The sequence below is a fragment of the Ambystoma mexicanum genome, chromosome 3q, assembly GCF_040938575.1.
Source record: "Ambystoma mexicanum isolate Mex_15411 chromosome 3q, UKY_AmexF1_1, whole genome shotgun sequence".
Classification (NCBI taxonomy): domain Eukaryota; kingdom Metazoa; phylum Chordata; class Amphibia; order Caudata; family Ambystomatidae; genus Ambystoma; species Ambystoma mexicanum.
The window spans coordinates 234,956,834-234,975,043 of NC_090926.1; positions in this window are offsets into that span (position 1 = coordinate 234,956,834).

Here is an 18,210-nt window from a genome sequence, read left to right on the forward strand (position 1 = left end):
AGACATGTCCCCTCGTCTAATGGGAACTAGCCCACCCACACTGAAGCAGCTATTTTCCATCAGAGAAATGGCCCTACGACCTGGAGAGGCAGAAAGGTCCTTTTGTCTAATGGGAACTAGCCCACTCACACTGAAGCACCTATTTCCCATTGGAGAAACGGCCTTCCGGCCTGTAGAGGCAGAAAGGTCCTTTCGTCTAATGGGAACTAGCCCACTCACACCGAAGCAGCTATTTCCCGTTAGAGAAACAGCCCTCCGACCTGGAGAGGCAGAAAGGTCTTTTTGTCTAATGGGAGCTAGCCCAACCACACTGAAGCAGCTATTTCCCATTAGAGAATCTGCCCTGCGATCTGGAGAGTCAGAAAGATCCCCTCGTCTAATGGTAACTAGCCCACTCACACTGAAGCAGCTATTTCCCCTTAGAGAATCAGCCCCCGACCTGGAGAGGCAGAAAGGTCCCCCTGTCTAATGGGAACTAGCCCACTCACAGTGAAGCAAGTATTTCCCATTAGAGAAACGGCCCTCCGATCTGGAGAGGCAGAAAAGTGCTCTCGTCTAATGGGAACTAGCCCACTCACACTGAAGCAGCTATTCCCAAAAGAGAAATGGCCCTCTGACCATGAGAGGCGGAAACGTCCCCTCCTCTAATGGGAACTAGCCCACTCACACTGAAGCAGCTATTTTCCATTAGAGAAACGGCCCTTCGACCTGGAGAGGCAGAAAGGTCCCCTCGTCTAATGGGAGCTAGCCCACTCACACTGAAGCAGCTATTTCCCATTAGAGAAACAGCCCTCTAACCTGCAGAGGCAGCAAGGTCCTCTTGTCTAATGGGAACTAGCCCACTCACACTGAAGCAGCTATTTCCCATTAGAGAAACGGCCCTCTAACCTACAGAGACAGAAAGGTCCTCTTGTCTAATGGGAACTAGCCCACTCACACTGAAGCAGCTATTTCCCTTTAGGGGAACGGCCCTCTGGCCTGGAGAGGCAGAAAGGTCCCCTTGTCTAATGGGAACTAGCCCACCCACACTGAAGCAGCTATTTCCCTTTAGGGGAACGGCCCTCCGACCTGGAGAGGCAGAAAGGTCCTCTCCTCTCATGGGAACTCGACCACTCACACTGAAGCTGCTATTTCCCATTACAGAAACGTCCCTCCGGCCTGGAGAGGCAGAAATGTCCCCTCGTCTAATGGGAACTAGCCCACTCACACTGAAGCAGCTATTTCCCATCAGAGAAATGGCCCTCCGACGTGGAAAGGCAGAAGGGTCCTTTTGTCTAATGGGAACTAGCCCACTCACACTGAAGCAGCTATTTCCCATCAGAGAAATGGCCCTCCGACCTGGAGAGGCAGAAAGGTCCTTTTGTCTAATGGGAACTAGCCCACTCACACTGAAGCACCTATTTCCCATTGGAGAAACGGCCTTCCGACCTGTAGAGGCAGAAAGGTCCTTTCGTCTAATGGGAACTAGCCCACTCACACCGAAGCAGCTATTTCCCGTTAGAGAAACAGCCCTCCGACCTGGAGAGGCAGAGAGGTCCTTTCATCTAATGGGAACTAGCCCAACCACACTGAAGCAGCTATTTCCCATTAGAGAATCTGCCCTGCGATCTGGAGAGTCAGAAAGATCCCCTCGTCTAATGGTAACTAGCCCACTCACACTGAAGCAGCTATTTCCCATTAGAGAAACGGCCCCCGACCTGGAGAGGCAGAAAGGTCCTCTCGTCTAATGGGAACTAGCCCACTCACACTGAAGCAGCTATTCCCATTAGAGAAATGGCCCTCTGACCATGAGAGGCAGAAACGTCCCCTCCTCTAATGGGAACTAGCCCACTCACACTGAAGCAGCTATTTTCCATTAGAGAAACGGCCCTTCGACCTGGAGAGGCAGAAAGGTCCCCTCGTCTAATGGGAGCTAGCCCACTCACACTAAAGCAGCTATTTCCCATTAGAGAAACGGCCCTCTAACCTGCAGAGGCAGAAAGGTCCTCTTGTCTAATGGGAACTAGCCCACTCACACTGAAGCAGCTATTTCCCATTATAGAAACGTCCCTCCGACCTGGAGACGCAGAAATGTCCCCTTGTCTAATGGGAACTAGCCCACTCACACTGAAGCAGATATTTCCCATCAGAGAAATGGCCCTCCGACCTGGAGAGGCAGAAAGGTCCTTTTGTCTAATGGGAACTAGCCCACTCACACTGAAGCACCTATTTCCCATTGGAGAACCGGCCTTCCGGCCTGTAGAGGCAGAAAGGTCCTTTCGTCTAATGGGAACTAGCCCACTCACACCGAAGCAGCTATTTCCCGTTAGAGAAACAGCCCTCCGACCTGGAGAGGCAGAAAGGTCCTTTTGTCTAATGAGAGCTAGCCCAACCACACTGAAGCAGCTATTTCCCATTAGAGAAGCTGCCCTGCTATCTGGAGAGTCAGAAAGATCCCCTCGTCTAATGGTAACTAGCCCACTCACACTGAAGCAGCTATTTCCCATTAGAGAAACGGCCTTCCGGCCTGTAGAGGCAGAAAGGTCCTTTCGTCTAATGGGAACTAGCCCACTCACACCGAAGCAGCTATTTCCCGTTAGAGAAACAGCCCTCCGACCTGGAGAGGCAGAAAGGTCCCCTCGTCTAATGGGAGCTAGCCCACTCACACTAAAGCAGCTATTTCCCATTAGAGAAACGGCCCTCTAACCTGCAGAGGCAGAAAGGTCCTCTTGTCTAATGGGAACTAGCCCACTCACACTGAAGCAGCTATTTCCCATTAGAGAAACGGCCCTCTAACCTGCAGAGACAGAAAGATCCCCTCGTCTAATGGGAACTAGCCCACTCACACTGAAGCAGCTATTTCCCATTAGAGAAACGAACCTCCGACGTGGAGAGGCAGAGAGGTCCTTTCATCTAATGGGAACTAGCCCACTCACACTGAAGCAGCAATTTCCCATTAGGGAAACGGCCCTCTGACCTAGAGAGGCAGAAAGATCCTTTTGTCTAATGGGAACTAGCCCACTCACACTGAAGCAGCTATTTCCCATTAGAGAAACTGCCCTCTGGCCTGGAGAGGCAGAAAGGTCCCCCTGTCTAATGGGAACTAGCCCACCCACACTAAAGCAGCTATTTCCCTTTGGAGGAACGGCCCTCTGACCTGGAGAGGCAGAAAGGTCCTCTTGTCTCATAGGAACTAGACCACTCACACTGAAGCAGCTATTTCCCATTATAGAAACGTCACTCCGACCTGGAGAGGCAGAAATGTCCCCTCGTCTAATGGGAACTAGCCCACTCACACTGAATCAGCTATTTCCCTTTAGAGAAACGGCCATCTAACCTGCAGACACAGAAAGGTCCTCTCGTCTCATGGGAACTAGCCCACTCACACTGAAGCAGCTATTTCCATTAGAGAAACGGCCCTCTAACCTGCAGAGGCAGAAAGGTCCTCTTGTCTAATGGGAACTAGCCCACTCACACTGAAGCACCTATTTCCCATTGGAGAAACGGCTTTCCGACCCGTAAAGGCAGAAAGGTCCTTTCGTCTAATGGGAACTAGCTCACTCACACTGAAGAAGCTGTTTCCCGTTAGAGAACACCCCTCCAACCTGGAGAGGCAGAAAGGTTCCCTCGTCTAATGGGAACGTACCCACTCACACTGAAGCAGCTGTTTCCGGTTAGAGAAACGGCCCTACGACCTGGAAAGATAGAAAGGTCCCGTCATCTAATGGGAACTAGCCCACTCACACTGAAGCAGCTATTTCCCATTAGAGAAACGATCCTCCGATGTGGAGAGGCAGAGAGGTCCTTTCATCTAATGGGAACTAGCCCACTCACACTGAAGCAGCAATTTCCCATTAGAGAAACGGCCCTCTGACGTGGAGAGGCAGAAAGATCCTTTTGTCTAATGGGAACTAGCCCACTCACACTGAAGCAGCTATTTCCCATTAGAGAAACTGTCCTCTGGCCTGGAGAGGCAGAAAGGTCCCCTTGTCCAATGGGAACTAGCCCACCCACACTAAAGCAGCTATTTCCCTTTAGAGGAACGGCCCTCTGACCTGGAGAGGCAGAAAGGTCCTCTCGTCTCATAGGAACTAGACCACTCACACTGAAGCAGCTATTTCCCATTATAGAAACGTCACTCCGACAAGGAGAGGCAGACATGTCCCCTCGTCTAATGGGAACTAGCCCACCCACACTGAAGCAGCTATTTTCCATCAGAGAAATGGCCCTACGACCTGGAGAGGCAGAAAGGTCCTTTTGTCTAATGGGAACTAGCCCACTCACACTGAAGCACCTATTTCCCATTGGAGAAACGGCCTTCCGGCCTGTAGAGGCAGAAAGGTCCTTTCGTCTAATGGGAACTAGCCCACTCACACCGAAGCAGCTATTTCCCGTTAGAGAAACAGCCCTCCGACCTGGAGAGGCAGAAAGGTCTTTTTGTCTAATGGGAGCTAGCCCAACCACACTGAAGCAGCTATTTCCCATTAGAGAATCTGCCCTGCGATCTGGAGAGTCAGAAAGATCCCCTAGTCTAATGGTAACTAGCCCACTCACACTGAAGCAGCTATTTCCCCTTAGAGAATCAGCCCCCGACCTGGAGAGGCAGAAAGGTCCCCCTGTCTAATGGGAACTAGCCCACTCACAGTGAAGCAAGTATTTCCCATTAGAGAAACGGCCCTCCGATCTGGAGAGGCAGAAAAGTGCTCTCGTCTAATGGGAACTAGCCCACTCACACTGAAGCAGCTATTCCCAAAAGAGAAATGGCCCTCTGACCATGAGAGGCGGAAACGTCCCCTCCTCTAATGGGAACTAGCCCACTCACACTGAAGCAGCTATTTTCCATTAGAGAAACAGCCCTTCGACCTGGAGAGGCAGAAAGGTCCCCTCGTCTAATGGGAGCTAGCCCACTCACACTGAAGCAGCTATTTCCCATTAGAGAAACAGCCCTCTAACCTGCAGAGGCAGCAAGGTCCTCTTGTCTAATGGGAACTAGCCCACTCACACTGAAGCAGCTATTTCCCATTAGAGAAACGGCCCTCTAACCTGCAGAGACAGAAAGGTCCTCTTGTCTAATGGGAACTAGCCCACTCACACTGAAGCAGCTATTTCCCTTTAGGGGAACGGCCCTCTGGCCTGGAGAGGCAGAAAGGTCCCGTTGTCTAATGGGAACTAGCCCACCCACACTGAAGCAGCTATTTCCCTTTAGGGGAACGGCCCTCCGACCTGGAGAGGCAGAAAGGTCCTCTCCTCTCATGGGAACTCGACCACTCACACTGAAGCTGCTATTTCCCATTACAGAAACGTCCCTCCGGCCTGGAGAGGCAGAAATGTCCCCTCGTCTAATGGGAACTAGCCCACTCACACTGAAGCAGCTATTTCCCATCAGAGAAATGGCCCTCCGACGTGGAAAGGCAGAAGGGTCCTTTTGTCTAATGGGAACTAGCCCACTCACACTGAAGCAGCTATTTCCCATCAGAGAAATGGCCCTCCGACCTGGAGAGGCAGAAAGGTCCTTTTGTCTAATGGGAACTAGCCCACTCACACTGAAGCACCTATTTCCCATTGGAGAAACGGCCTTCCGACCTGTAGAGGCAGAAAGGTCCTTTCGTCTAATGGGAACTAGCCCACTCACACCGAAGCAGCTATTTCCCGTTAGAGAAACAGCCCTCCGACCTGGAGAGGCAGAGAGGTCCTTTCATCTAATGGGAACTATCCCAACCACACTGAAGCAGCTATTTCCCATTAGAGAATCTGCCCTGCGATCTGGAGAGTCAGAAAGATCCCCTCGTCTAATGGTAACTAGCCCACTCACACTGAAGCAGCTATTTCCCATTAGAGAAACGGCCCCCGACCTGGAGAGGCAGAAAGGTCCTCTCGTCTAATGGGAACTAGCCCACTCACACTGAAGCAGCTATTCCCATTAGAGAAATGGCCCTCTGACCATGAGAGGCAGAAACGTCCCCTCCTCTAATGGGAACTAGCCCACTCACACTGAAGCAGCTATTTTCCATTAGAGAAACGGCCCTTCGACCTGGAGAGGCAGAAAGGTCCCCTCGTCTAATGGGAGCTAGCCCACTCACACTAAAGCAGCTATTTCCCATTAGAGAAACGGCCCTCTAACCTGCAGAGGCAGAAAGGTCCTCTTGTCTAATGGGAACTAGCCCACTCACACTGAAGCAGATATTTCCCATCAGAGAAATGGCCCTCCGACCTGGAGAGGCAGAAAGGTCCTTTTGTCTAATGGGAACTAGCCCACTCACACTGAAGCACCTATTTCCCATTGGAGAACCGGCCTTCCGGCCTGTAGAGGCAGAAAGGTCCTTTCGTCTAATGGGAACTAGCCCACTCACACCGAAGCAGCTATTTCCCGTTAGAGAAACAGCCCTCCGACCTGGAGAGGCAGAAAGGTCCTTTTGTCTAATGAGAGCTAGCCCAACCACACTGAAGCAGCTATTTCAGATTAGAGAATCTGCCCTGCTATCTGGAGAGTCAGAAAGATCCCCTCGTCTAATGGTAACTAGCCCACTCACACTGAAGCAGCTATTTCCCATTAGAGAAACGGCCCTCTAACCTGCAGAGACAGAAAGATCCCCTCGTCTAATGGGAACTAGCCCACTCACACTGAAGCAGCTATTTCCCATTAGAGAAACGATCCTCCGATGTGGAGAGGCAGAGAGGTCCTTTCATCTAATGGGAACTAGCCCACTCACACTGAAGCAGCAATTTCCCATTAGAGAAACGGCCCTCTGACCTGGAGAGGCAGAAAGATCCTTTTGTCTAATGGGAACTAGCCCACCCACACTAAAGCAGCTATTTCCCTTTAGAGGAACGGCCCTCTGACCTGGAGAGGCAGAAAGGTCCTCTCGTCTCATAGGAACTAGACCACTCACACTGAAGCAGCTATTTCCCATTATAGAAACGTCACTCCGACAAGGAGAGGCAGACATGTCCCCTCGTCTAATGGGAACTAGGCCACCCACAATGAAGCAGCTATTTTCCATCAGAGAAATGGCCCTACGACCTGGAGAGGCAGAAAGTTCCTTTTGTCAAATGGGAACTAGCCCACTCACACTGAAGCACCTATTTCCCATTGGAGAAACGGCCTTCCGGCCTGTAGAGGCAGAAAGGTCCTTTTGTCTAATGAGAGCTAGCCCAACCACACTGAAGCAGCTATTTCCCATTAGAGAATCTGCCCTGCGATCTGGAGAGTCAGAAAGATCCCCTCATCTAATGGTAACTAGCCCACTCACACTGAAGCAGCTATTTCCCCTTAGAGAATCAGCCCCCGACCTGGAGAGGCAGAAAGGTCCCCCTGTCTAATGGGAACTAGCCCACTCACAGTGAAGCAAGTATTTCCCATTAGAGAAACGGCCCTCCGATCTGGAGAGGCAGAAAAGTCCTCTTGTCTAATGGGAACTAGCCCACTCACACTGAAGCAGCTATTCCCAAAAGAGAAATGGCCCTCTGACCATGAGAGGCGGAAACGTCCCCTCCTCTAATGGGAACTAGCCCACTCACACTGAAGCAGCTATTTTCCATTAGAGAAACGGCCCTTCGACCTGGAGAGGCAGAAAGGTCCCCTCGTCTAATGGGAGCTAGCCCACTCACACTGAAGCAGCTATTTCCCATTAGAGAAACGGCCCTCTAACCTGCAGAGGCAGCAAGGTCCTCTTGTCTAATGGGAACTAGCCCACTCACACTGAAGCAGCTATTTCCCATTAGAGAAACGGCCCTCTAACCTGCAGAGACAGAAAGGTCCTCTTGTCTAATGGGAACTAGCCCACTCACACTGAAGCAGCTATTTCCCTTTAGGGGAACGGCCCTCTGGCCTGGAGAGGCAGAAAGGTCCCCTTGTCTAATGGGAACTAGCCCACCCACACTGAAGCAGCTATTTCCCTTTAGGGGAACGGCCCTCCGACCTGGAGAGGTAGAAAGGTCCTCTCGTCTCATGGGAACTAGACCACTCACACTGAAGCTGCTATTTCCCATTACAGAAACGTCCCTCCGGCCTGGAGAGGCAGAAATGTCCCCTCGTCTAATGGGAACTAGCCCACTCACACTGAAGCAGCTATTTCCCATCAGAGAAATGGCCCTCCGACGTGGAAAGGCAGAAGGGTCCTTTTGTCTAATGGGAACTAGCCCACTCACACTGAAGCAGCTATTTCCCATCAGAGAAATGGCCCTCCGACCTGGAGAGGCAGAAAGGTCCTTTTGTCTAATGGGAACTAGCCCACTCACACTGAAGCACCTATTTCCCATTGGAGAAACGGCCTTCCGACCTGTAGAGGCAGAAAGGTCCTTTCGTCTAATGGGAACTAGCCCACTCACACCGAAGCAGCTATTTCCCGTTAGAGAAACAGCCCTCCGACCTGGAGAGGCAGAGAGGTCCTTTCATCTAATGGGAACTAGCCCAACCACACTGAAGCACCTATTTCCCATTGGAGAACCGGCCTTCCGGCCTGTAGAGGCAGAAAGGTCCTTTCGTCTAATGGGAACTAGCCCACTCACACCGAAGCAGCTATTTCCCGTTAGAGAAACAGCCCTCCGACCTGGAGAGGGAGAAAGGTCCTTTTGTCTAATGAGAGCTAGCCCAACCACACTGAAGCAGCTATTTCCCATTAGAGAATCTGCCCTGCTATCTGGAGAGTCAGAAAGATCCCCTCGTCTAATGGTAACTAGCCCACTCACACTGAAGCAGCTATTTCCCATTAGAGAAACGGCCCTCTAACCTGCAGAGACAGAAAGATCCCCTCGTCTAATGGGAACTAGCCCACGCACACTGAAGCAGCTATTTCCCATTAGAGAAACGATCCTCCGATGTGGAGAGGCAGAGAGGTCCTTTCATCTAATGGGAACTAGCCCACTCACACTGAAGCAGCAATTTCCCATTAGAGAAACGGCCCTCTGACCTGGAGAGGCAGAAAGATCCTTTTGTCTCATGGGAACTAGCCCACCCACACTAAAGCAGCTATTTCCCTTTGGAGGAACGGCCCTCTGACCTGGAGAGGCAGAAAGGTCCTCTCGTCTCATAGGAACTAGACCACTCACACTGAAGCAGCTATTTCCCATTATAGAAACGTCACTCCGACAAGGAGAGGCAGACATGTCCCCTCGTCTAATGGGAACTAGCCCACCCACACTGAAGCACCTATTTCCCATTGGAGAAACGGCCTTCCGGCCTGTAGAGGCAGAAAGGTCCTTTTGTCTAATGAGAGCTAGCCCAACCACACTGAAGCAGCTATTTCCCATTAGAGAATCTGCCCTGCGATCTGGAGAGTCAGAAAGATCCCCTCATCTAATGGTAACTAGCCCACTCACACTGAAGCAGCTATTTCCCCTTAGAGAATCAGCCCCCGACCTGGAGAGGCAGAAAGGTCCCCCTGTCTAATGGGAACTAGCCCACTCACAGTGAAGCAAGTATTTCCCATTAGAGAAACGGCCCTCCGATCTGGAGAGGCAGAAAAGTCCTCTTGTCTAATGGGAACTAGCCCACTCACACTGAAGCAGCTATTCCCAAAAGAGAAATGGCCCTCTGACCATGAGAGGCGGAAACGTCCCCTCCTCTAATGGGAACTAGCCCACTCACACTGAAGCAGCTATTTTCCATTAGAGAAACGGCCCTTCGACCTGGAGAGGCAGAAAGGTCCCCTCGTCTAATGGGAGCTAGCCCACTCCACACTGAAGCAGCTATTTCCCATTAGAGAAACGTCACTCCGACCTGGAGAGGCAGAAATGTCCCCTCGTCTAATGGGAACTAGCCCACTCACACTGAAGCAGCTATTTCCCATTAGAGAAACTGCCCTCTGGCCTGGAGAGGCAGAAAGGTCCCCCTGTCTAATGGGAACTAGCCCACCCACACTAAAGCAGCTATTTCCCTTTGGAGGAACGGCCCTCTGACCTGGAGAGGCAGAAAGGTCCTCTTGTCTCATAGGAACTAGACCACTCACACTGAAGCAGCTATTTCCCATTATAGAAACGTCACTCCGACCTGGAGAGGCAGAAATGTCCCCTCGTCTAATGGGAACTAGCCCACTCACACTGAATCAGCTATTTCCCTTTAGAGAAACGGCCATCTAACCTGCAGACACAGAAAGGTCCTCTCGTCTCATGGGAACTAGCCCACTCACACTGAAGCAGCTATTTCCATTAGAGAAACGGCCCTCTAACCTGCAGAGGCAGAAAGGTCCTCTTGTCTAATGGGAACTAGCCCACTCACACTGAAGCACCTATTTCCCATTGGAGAAACGGCTTTCCGACCCGTAAAGGCAGAAAGGTCCTTTCGTCTAATGGGAACTAGCTCACTCACACTGAAGAAGCTGTTTCCCGTTAGAGAACACCCCTCCAACCTGGAGAGGCAGAAAGGTTCCCTCGTCTAATGGGAACGTACCCACTCACACTGAAGCAGCTGTTTCCGGTTAGAGAAACGGCCCTACGACCTGGAAAGATAGAAAGGTCCCGTCATCTAATGGGAACTAGCCCACTCACACTGAAGCAGCTATTTCCCATTAGAGAAACGATCCTCCGATGTGGAGAGGCAGAGAGGTCCTTTCATCTAATGGGAACTAGCCCACTCACACTGAAGCAGCAATTTCCCATTAGAGAAACGGCCCTCTGACGTGGAGAGGCAGAAAGATCCTTTTGTCTAATGGGAACTAGCCCACTCACACTGAAGCAGCTATTTCCCATTAGAGAAACTGTCCTCTGGCCTGGAGAGGCAGAAAGGTCCCCTTGTCCAATGGGAACTAGCCCACCCACACTAAAGCAGCTATTTCCCTTTAGAGGAACGGCCCTCTGACCTGGAGAGGCAGAAAGGTCCTCTCGTCTCATAGGAACTAGACCACTCACACTGAAGCAGCTATTTCCCATTATAGAAACGTCACTCCGACAAGGAGAGGCAGACATGTCCCCTCGTCTAATGGGAACTAGCCCACCCACACTGAAGCAGCTATTTTCCATCAGAGAAATGGCCCTACGACCTGGAGAGGCAGAAAGGTCCTTTTGTCTAATGGGAACTAGCCCACTCACACTGAAGCACCTATTTCCCATTGGAGAAACGGCCTTCCGGCCTGTAGAGGCAGAAAGGTCCTTTCGTCTAATGGGAACTAGCCCACTCACACCGAAGCAGCTATTTCCCGTTAGAGAAACAGCCCTCCGACCTGGAGAGGCAGAAAGGTCTTTTTGTCTAATGGGAGCTAGCCCAACCACACTGAAGCAGCTATTTCCCATTAGAGAATCTGCCCTGCGATCTGGAGAGTCAGAAAGATCCCCTAGTCTAATGGTAACTAGCCCACTCACACTGAAGCAGCTATTTCCCCTTAGAGAATCAGCCCCCGACCTGGAGAGGCAGAAAGGTCCCCCTGTCTAATGGGAACTAGCCCACTCACAGTGAAGCAAGTATTTCCCATTAGAGAAACGGCCCTCCGATCTGGAGAGGCAGAAAAGTGCTCTCGTCTAATGGGAACTAGCCCACTCACACTGAAGCAGCTATTCCCAAAAGAGAAATGGCCCTCTGACCATGAGAGGCGGAAACGTCCCCTCCTCTAATGGGAACTAGCCCACTCACACTGAAGCAGCTATTTTCCATTAGAGAAACAGCCCTTCGACCTGGAGAGGCAGAAAGGTCCCCTCGTCTAATGGGAGCTAGCCCACTCACACTGAAGCAGCTATTTCCCATTAGAGAAACAGCCCTCTAACCTGCAGAGGCAGCAAGGTCCTCTTGTCTAATGGGAACTAGCCCACTCACACTGAAGCAGCTATTTCCCATTAGAGAAACGGCCCTCTAACCTGCAGAGACAGAAAGGTCCTCTTGTCTAATGGGAACTAGCCCACTCACACTGAAGCAGCTATTTCCCTTTAGGGGAACGGCCCTCTGGCCTGGAGAGGCAGAAAGGTCCCGTTGTCTAATGGGAACTAGCCCACCCACACTGAAGCAGCTATTTCCCTTTAGGGGAACGGCCCTCCGACCTGGAGAGGCAGAAAGGTCCTCTCCTCTCATGGGAACTCGACCACTCACACTGAAGCTGCTATTTCCCATTACAGAAACGTCCCTCCGGCCTGGAGAGGCAGAAATGTCCCCTCGTCTAATGGGAACTAGCCCACTCACACTGAAGCAGCTATTTCCCATCAGAGAAATGGCCCTCCGACGTGGAAAGGCAGAAGGGTCCTTTTGTCTAATGGGAACTAGCCCACTCACACTGAAGCAGCTATTTCCCATCAGAGAAATGGCCCTCCGACCTGGAGAGGCAGAAAGGTCCTTTTGTCTAATGGGAACTAGCCCACTCACACTGAAGCACCTATTTCCCATTGGAGAAACGGCCTTCCGACCTGTAGAGGCAGAAAGGTCCTTTCGTCTAATGGGAACTAGCCCACTCACACCGAAGCAGCTATTTCCCGTTAGAGAAACAGCCCTCCGACCTGGAGAGGCAGAGAGGTCCTTTCATCTAATGGGAACTATCCCAACCACACTGAAGCAGCTATTTCCCATTAGAGAATCTGCCCTGCGATCTGGAGAGTCAGAAAGATCCCCTCGTCTAATGGTAACTAGCCCACTCACACTGAAGCAGCTATTTCCCATTAGAGAAACGGCCCCCGACCTGGAGAGGCAGAAAGGTCCTCTCGTCTAATGGGAACTAGCCCACTCACACTGAAGCAGCTATTCCCATTAGAGAAATGGCCCTCTGACCATGAGAGGCAGAAACGTCCCCTCCTCTAATGGGAACTAGCCCACTCACACTGAAGCAGCTATTTTCCATTAGAGAAACGGCCCTTCGACCTGGAGAGGCAGAAAGGTCCCCTCGTCTAATGGGAGCTAGCCCACTCACACTAAAGCAGCTATTTCCCATTAGAGAAACGGCCCTCTAACCTGCAGAGGCAGAAAGGTCCTCTTGTCTAATGGGAACTAGCCCACTCACACTGAAGCAGATATTTCCCATCAGAGAAATGGCCCTCCGACCTGGAGAGGCAGAAAGGTCCTTTTGTCTAATGGGAACTAGCCCACTCACACTGAAGCACCTATTTCCCATTGGAGAACCGGCCTTCCGGCCTGTAGAGGCAGAAAGGTCCTTTCGTCTAATGGGAACTAGCCCACTCACACCGAAGCAGCTATTTCCCGTTAGAGAAACAGCCCTCCGACCTGGAGAGGCAGAAAGGTCCTTTTGTCTAATGAGAGCTAGCCCAACCACACTGAAGCAGCTATTTCAGATTAGAGAATCTGCCCTGCTATCTGGAGAGTCAGAAAGATCCCCTCGTCTAATGGTAACTAGCCCACTCACACTGAAGCAGCTATTTCCCATTAGAGAAACGGCCCTCTAACCTGCAGAGACAGAAAGATCCCCTCGTCTAATGGGAACTAGCCCACTCACACTGAAGCAGCTATTTCCCATTAGAGAAACGATCCTCCGATGTGGAGAGGCAGAGAGGTCCTTTCATCTAATGGGAACTAGCCCACTCACACTGAAGCAGCAATTTCCCATTAGAGAAACGGCCCTCTGACCTGGAGAGGCAGAAAGATCCTTTTGTCTAATGGGAACTAGCCCACCCACACTAAAGCAGCTATTTCCCTTTAGAGGAACGGCCCTCTGACCTGGAGAGGCAGAAAGGTCCTCTCGTCTCATAGGAACTAGACCACTCACACTGAAGCAGCTATTTCCCATTATAGAAACGTCACTCCGACAAGGAGAGGCAGACATGTCCCCTCGTCTAATGGGAACTAGGCCACCCACAATGAAGCAGCTATTTTCCATCAGAGAAATGGCCCTACGACCTGGAGAGGCAGAAAGTTCCTTTTGTCAAATGGGAACTAGCCCACTCACACTGAAGCACCTATTTCCCATTGGAGAAACGGCCTTCCGGCCTGTAGAGGCAGAAAGGTCCTTTTGTCTAATGAGAGCTAGCCCAACCACACTGAAGCAGCTATTTCCCATTAGAGAATCTGCCCTGCGATCTGGAGAGTCAGAAAGATCCCCTCATCTAATGGTAACTAGCCCACTCACACTGAAGCAGCTATTTCCCCTTAGAGAATCAGCCCCCGACCTGGAGAGGCAGAAAGGTCCCCCTGTCTAATGGGAACTAGCCCACTCACAGTGAAGCAAGTATTTCCCATTAGAGAAACGGCCCTCCGATCTGGAGAGGCAGAAAAGTCCTCTTGTCTAATGGGAACTAGCCCACTCACACTGAAGCAGCTATTCCCAAAAGAGAAATGGCCCTCTGACCATGAGAGGCGGAAACGTCCCCTCCTCTAATGGGAACTAGCCCACTCACACTGAAGCAGCTATTTTCCATTAGAGAAATGGCCCTTCGACCTGGAGAGGCAGAAAGGTCCCCTCGTCTAATGGGAGCTAGCCCACTCACACTGAAGCAGCTATTTCCCATTAGAGAAACGGCCCTCTAACCTGCAGAGGCAGCAAGGTCCTCTTGTCTAATGGGAACTAGCCCACTCACACTGAAGCAGCTATTTCCCATTAGAGAAACGGCCCTCTAACCTGCAGAGACAGAAAGGTCCTCTTGTCTAATGGGAACTAGCCCACTCACACTGAAGCAGCTATTTCCCTTTAGGGGAACGGCCCTCTGGCCTGGAGAGGCAGAAAGGTCCCCTTGTCTAATGGGAACTAGCCCACCCACACTGAAGCAGCTATTTCCCTTTAGGGGAACGGCCCTCCGACCTGGAGAGGTAGAAAGGTCCTCTCGTCTCATGGGAACTAGACCACTCACACTGAAGCTGCTATTTCCCATTACAGAAACGTCCCTCCGGCCTGGAGAGGCAGAAATGTCCCCTCGTCTAATGGGAACTAGCCCACTCACACTGAAGCAGCTATTTCCCATCAGAGAAATGGCCCTCCGACGTGGAAAGGCAGAAGGGTCCTTTTGTCTAATGGGAACTAGCCCACTCACACTGAAGCAGCTATTTCCCATCAGAGAAATGGCCCTCCGACCTGGAGAGGCAGAAAGGTCCTTTTGTCTAATGGGAACTAGCCCACTCACACTGAAGCACCTATTTCCCATTGGAGAAACGGCCTTCCGACCTGTAGAGGCAGAAAGGTCCTTTCGTCTAATGGGAACTAGCCCACTCACACCGAAGCAGCTATTTCCCGTTAGAGAAACAGCCCTCCGACCTGGAGAGGCAGAGAGGTCCTTTCATCTAATGGGAACTAGCCCAACCACACTGAAGCACCTATTTCCCATTGGAGAACCGGCCTTCCGGCCTGTAGAGGCAGAAAGGTCCTTTCGTCTAATGGGAACTAGCCCACTCACACCGAAGCAGCTATTTCCCGTTAGAGAAACAGCCCTCCGACCTGGAGAGGGAGAAAGGTCCTTTTGTCTAATGAGAGCTAGCCCAACCACACTGAAGCAGCTATTTCCCATTAGAGAATCTGCCCTGCTATCTGGAGAGTCAGAAAGATCCCCTCGTCTAATGGTAACTAGCCCACTCACACTGAAGCAGCTATTTCCCATTAGAGAAACGGCCCTCTAACCTGCAGAGACAGAAAGATCCCCTCGTCTAATGGGAACTAGCCCACGCACACTGAAGCAGCTATTTCCCATTAGAGAAACGATCCTCCGATGTGGAGAGGCAGAGAGGTCCTTTCATCTAATGGGAACTAGCCCACTCACACTGAAGCAGCAATTTCCCATTAGAGAAACGGCCCTCTGACCTGGAGAGGCAGAAAGATCCTTTTGTCTCATGGGAACTAGCCCACCCACACTAAAGCAGCTATTTCCCTTTGGAGGAACGGCCCTCTGACCTGGAGAGGCAGAAAGGTCCTCTCGTCTCATAGGAACTAGACCACTCACACTGAAGCAGCTATTTCCCATTATAGAAACGTCACTCCGACAAGGAGAGGCAGACATGTCCCCTCGTCTAATGGGAACTAGCCCACCCACACTGAAGCACCTATTTCCCATTGGAGAAACGGCCTTCCGGCCTGTAGAGGCAGAAAGGTCCTTTTGTCTAATGAGAGCTAGCCCAACCACACTGAAGCAGCTATTTCCCATTAGAGAATCTGCCCTGCGATCTGGAGAGTCAGAAAGATCCCCTCATCTAATGGTAACTAGCCCACTCACACTGAAGCAGCTATTTCCCCTTAGAGAATCAGCCCCCGACCTGGAGAGGCAGAAAGGTCCCCCTGTCTAATGGGAACTAGCCCACTCACAGTGAAGCAAGTATTTCCCATTAGAGAAACGGCCCTCCGATCTGGAGAGGCAGAAAAGTCCTCTTGTCTAATGGGAACTAGCCCACTCACACTGAAGCAGCTATTCCCAAAAGAGAAATGGCCCTCTGACCATGAGAGGCGGAAACGTCCCCTCCTCTAATGGGAACTAGCCCACTCACACTGAAGCAGCTATTTTCCATTAGAGAAACGGCCCTTCGACCTGGAGAGGCAGAAAGGTCCCCTCGTCTAATGGGAGCTAGCCCACTCCACACTGAAGCAGCTATTTCCCATTAGAGAAACGTCACTCCGACCTGGAGAGGCAGAAATGTCCCCTCGTCTAATGGGAACTAGCCCACTCACACTGAAGCAGCTATTTCCCATTAGAGAAACTGCCCTCTGGCCTGGAGAGGCAGAAAGGTCCCCCTGTCTAATGGGAACTAGCCCACCCACACTAAAGCAGCTATTTCCCTTTGGAGGAACGGCCCTCTGACCTGGAGAGGCAGAAAGGTCCTCTTGTCTCATAGGAACTAGACCACTCACACTGAAGCAGCTATTTCCCATTATAGAAACGTCACTCCGACCTGGAGAGGCAGAAATGTCCCCTCGTCTAATGGGAACTAGCCCACTCACACTGAATCAGCTATTTCCCTTTAGAGAAACGGCCATCTAACCTGCAGACACAGAAAGGTCCTCTCGTCTCATGGGAACTAGCCCACTCACACTGAAGCAGCTATTTCCATTAGAGAAACGGCCCTCTAACCTGCAGAGGCAGAAAGGTCCTCTTGTCTAATGGGAACTAGCCCACTCACACTGAAGCACCTATTTCCCATTGGAGAAACGGCTTTCCGACCCGTAAAGGCAGAAAGGTCCTTTCGTCTAATGGGAACTAGCTCACTCACACTGAAGAAGCTGTTTCCCGTTAGAGAACACCCCTCCAACCTGGAGAGGCAGAAAGGTTCCCTCGTCTAATGGGAACGTACCCACTCACACTGAAGCAGCTGTTTCCGGTTAGAGAAACGGCCCTACGACCTGGAAAGATAGAAAGGTCCCGTCATCTAATGGGAACTAGCCCACTCACACTGAAGCAGCTATTTCCCATTAGAGAAACGATCCTCCGATGTGGAGAGGCAGAGAGGTCCTTTCATCTAATGGGAACTAGCCCACTCACACTGAAGCAGCAATTTCCCATTAGAGAAACGGCCCTCTGACGTGGAGAGGCAGAAAGATCCTTTTGTCTAATGGGAACTAGCCCACTCACACTGAAGCAGCTATTTCCCATTAGAGAAACTGTCCTCTGGCCTGGAGAGGCAGAAAGGTCCCCTTGTCCAATGGGAACTAGCCCACCCACACTAAAGCAGCTATTTCCCTTTAGAGGAACGGCCCTCTGACCTGGAGAGGCAGAAAGGTCCTCTCGTCTCATAGGAACTAGACCACTCACACTGAAGCAGCTATTTCCCATTATAGAAACGTCACTCCGACAAGGAGAGGCAGACATGTCCCCTCGTCTAATGGGAACTAGCCCACCCACACTGAAGCAGCTATTTTCCATCAGAGAAATGGCCCTACGACCTGGAGAGGCAGAAAGGTCCTTTTGTCTAATGGGAACTAGCCCACTCACACTGAAGCACCTATTTCCCATTGGAGAAACGGCCTTCCGGCCTGTAGAGGCAGAAAGGTCCTTTCGTCTAATGGGAACTAGCCCACTCACACCGAAGCAGCTATTTCCCGTTAGAGAAACAGCCCTCCGACCTGGAGAGGCAGAAAGGTCTTTTTGTCTAATGGGAGCTAGCCCAACCACACTGAAGCAGCTATTTCCCATTAGAGAATCTGCCCTGCGATCTGGAGAGTCAGAAAGATCCCCTAGTCTAATGGTAACTAGCCCACTCACACTGAAGCAGCTATTTCCCCTTAGAGAATCAGCCCCCGACCTGGAGAGGCAGAAAGGTCCCCCTGTCTAATGGGAACTAGCCCACTCACAGTGAAGCAAGTATTTCCCATTAGAGAAACGGCCCTCCGATCTGGAGAGGCAGAAAAGTGCTCTCGTCTAATGGGAACTAGCCCACTCACACTGAAGCAGCTATTC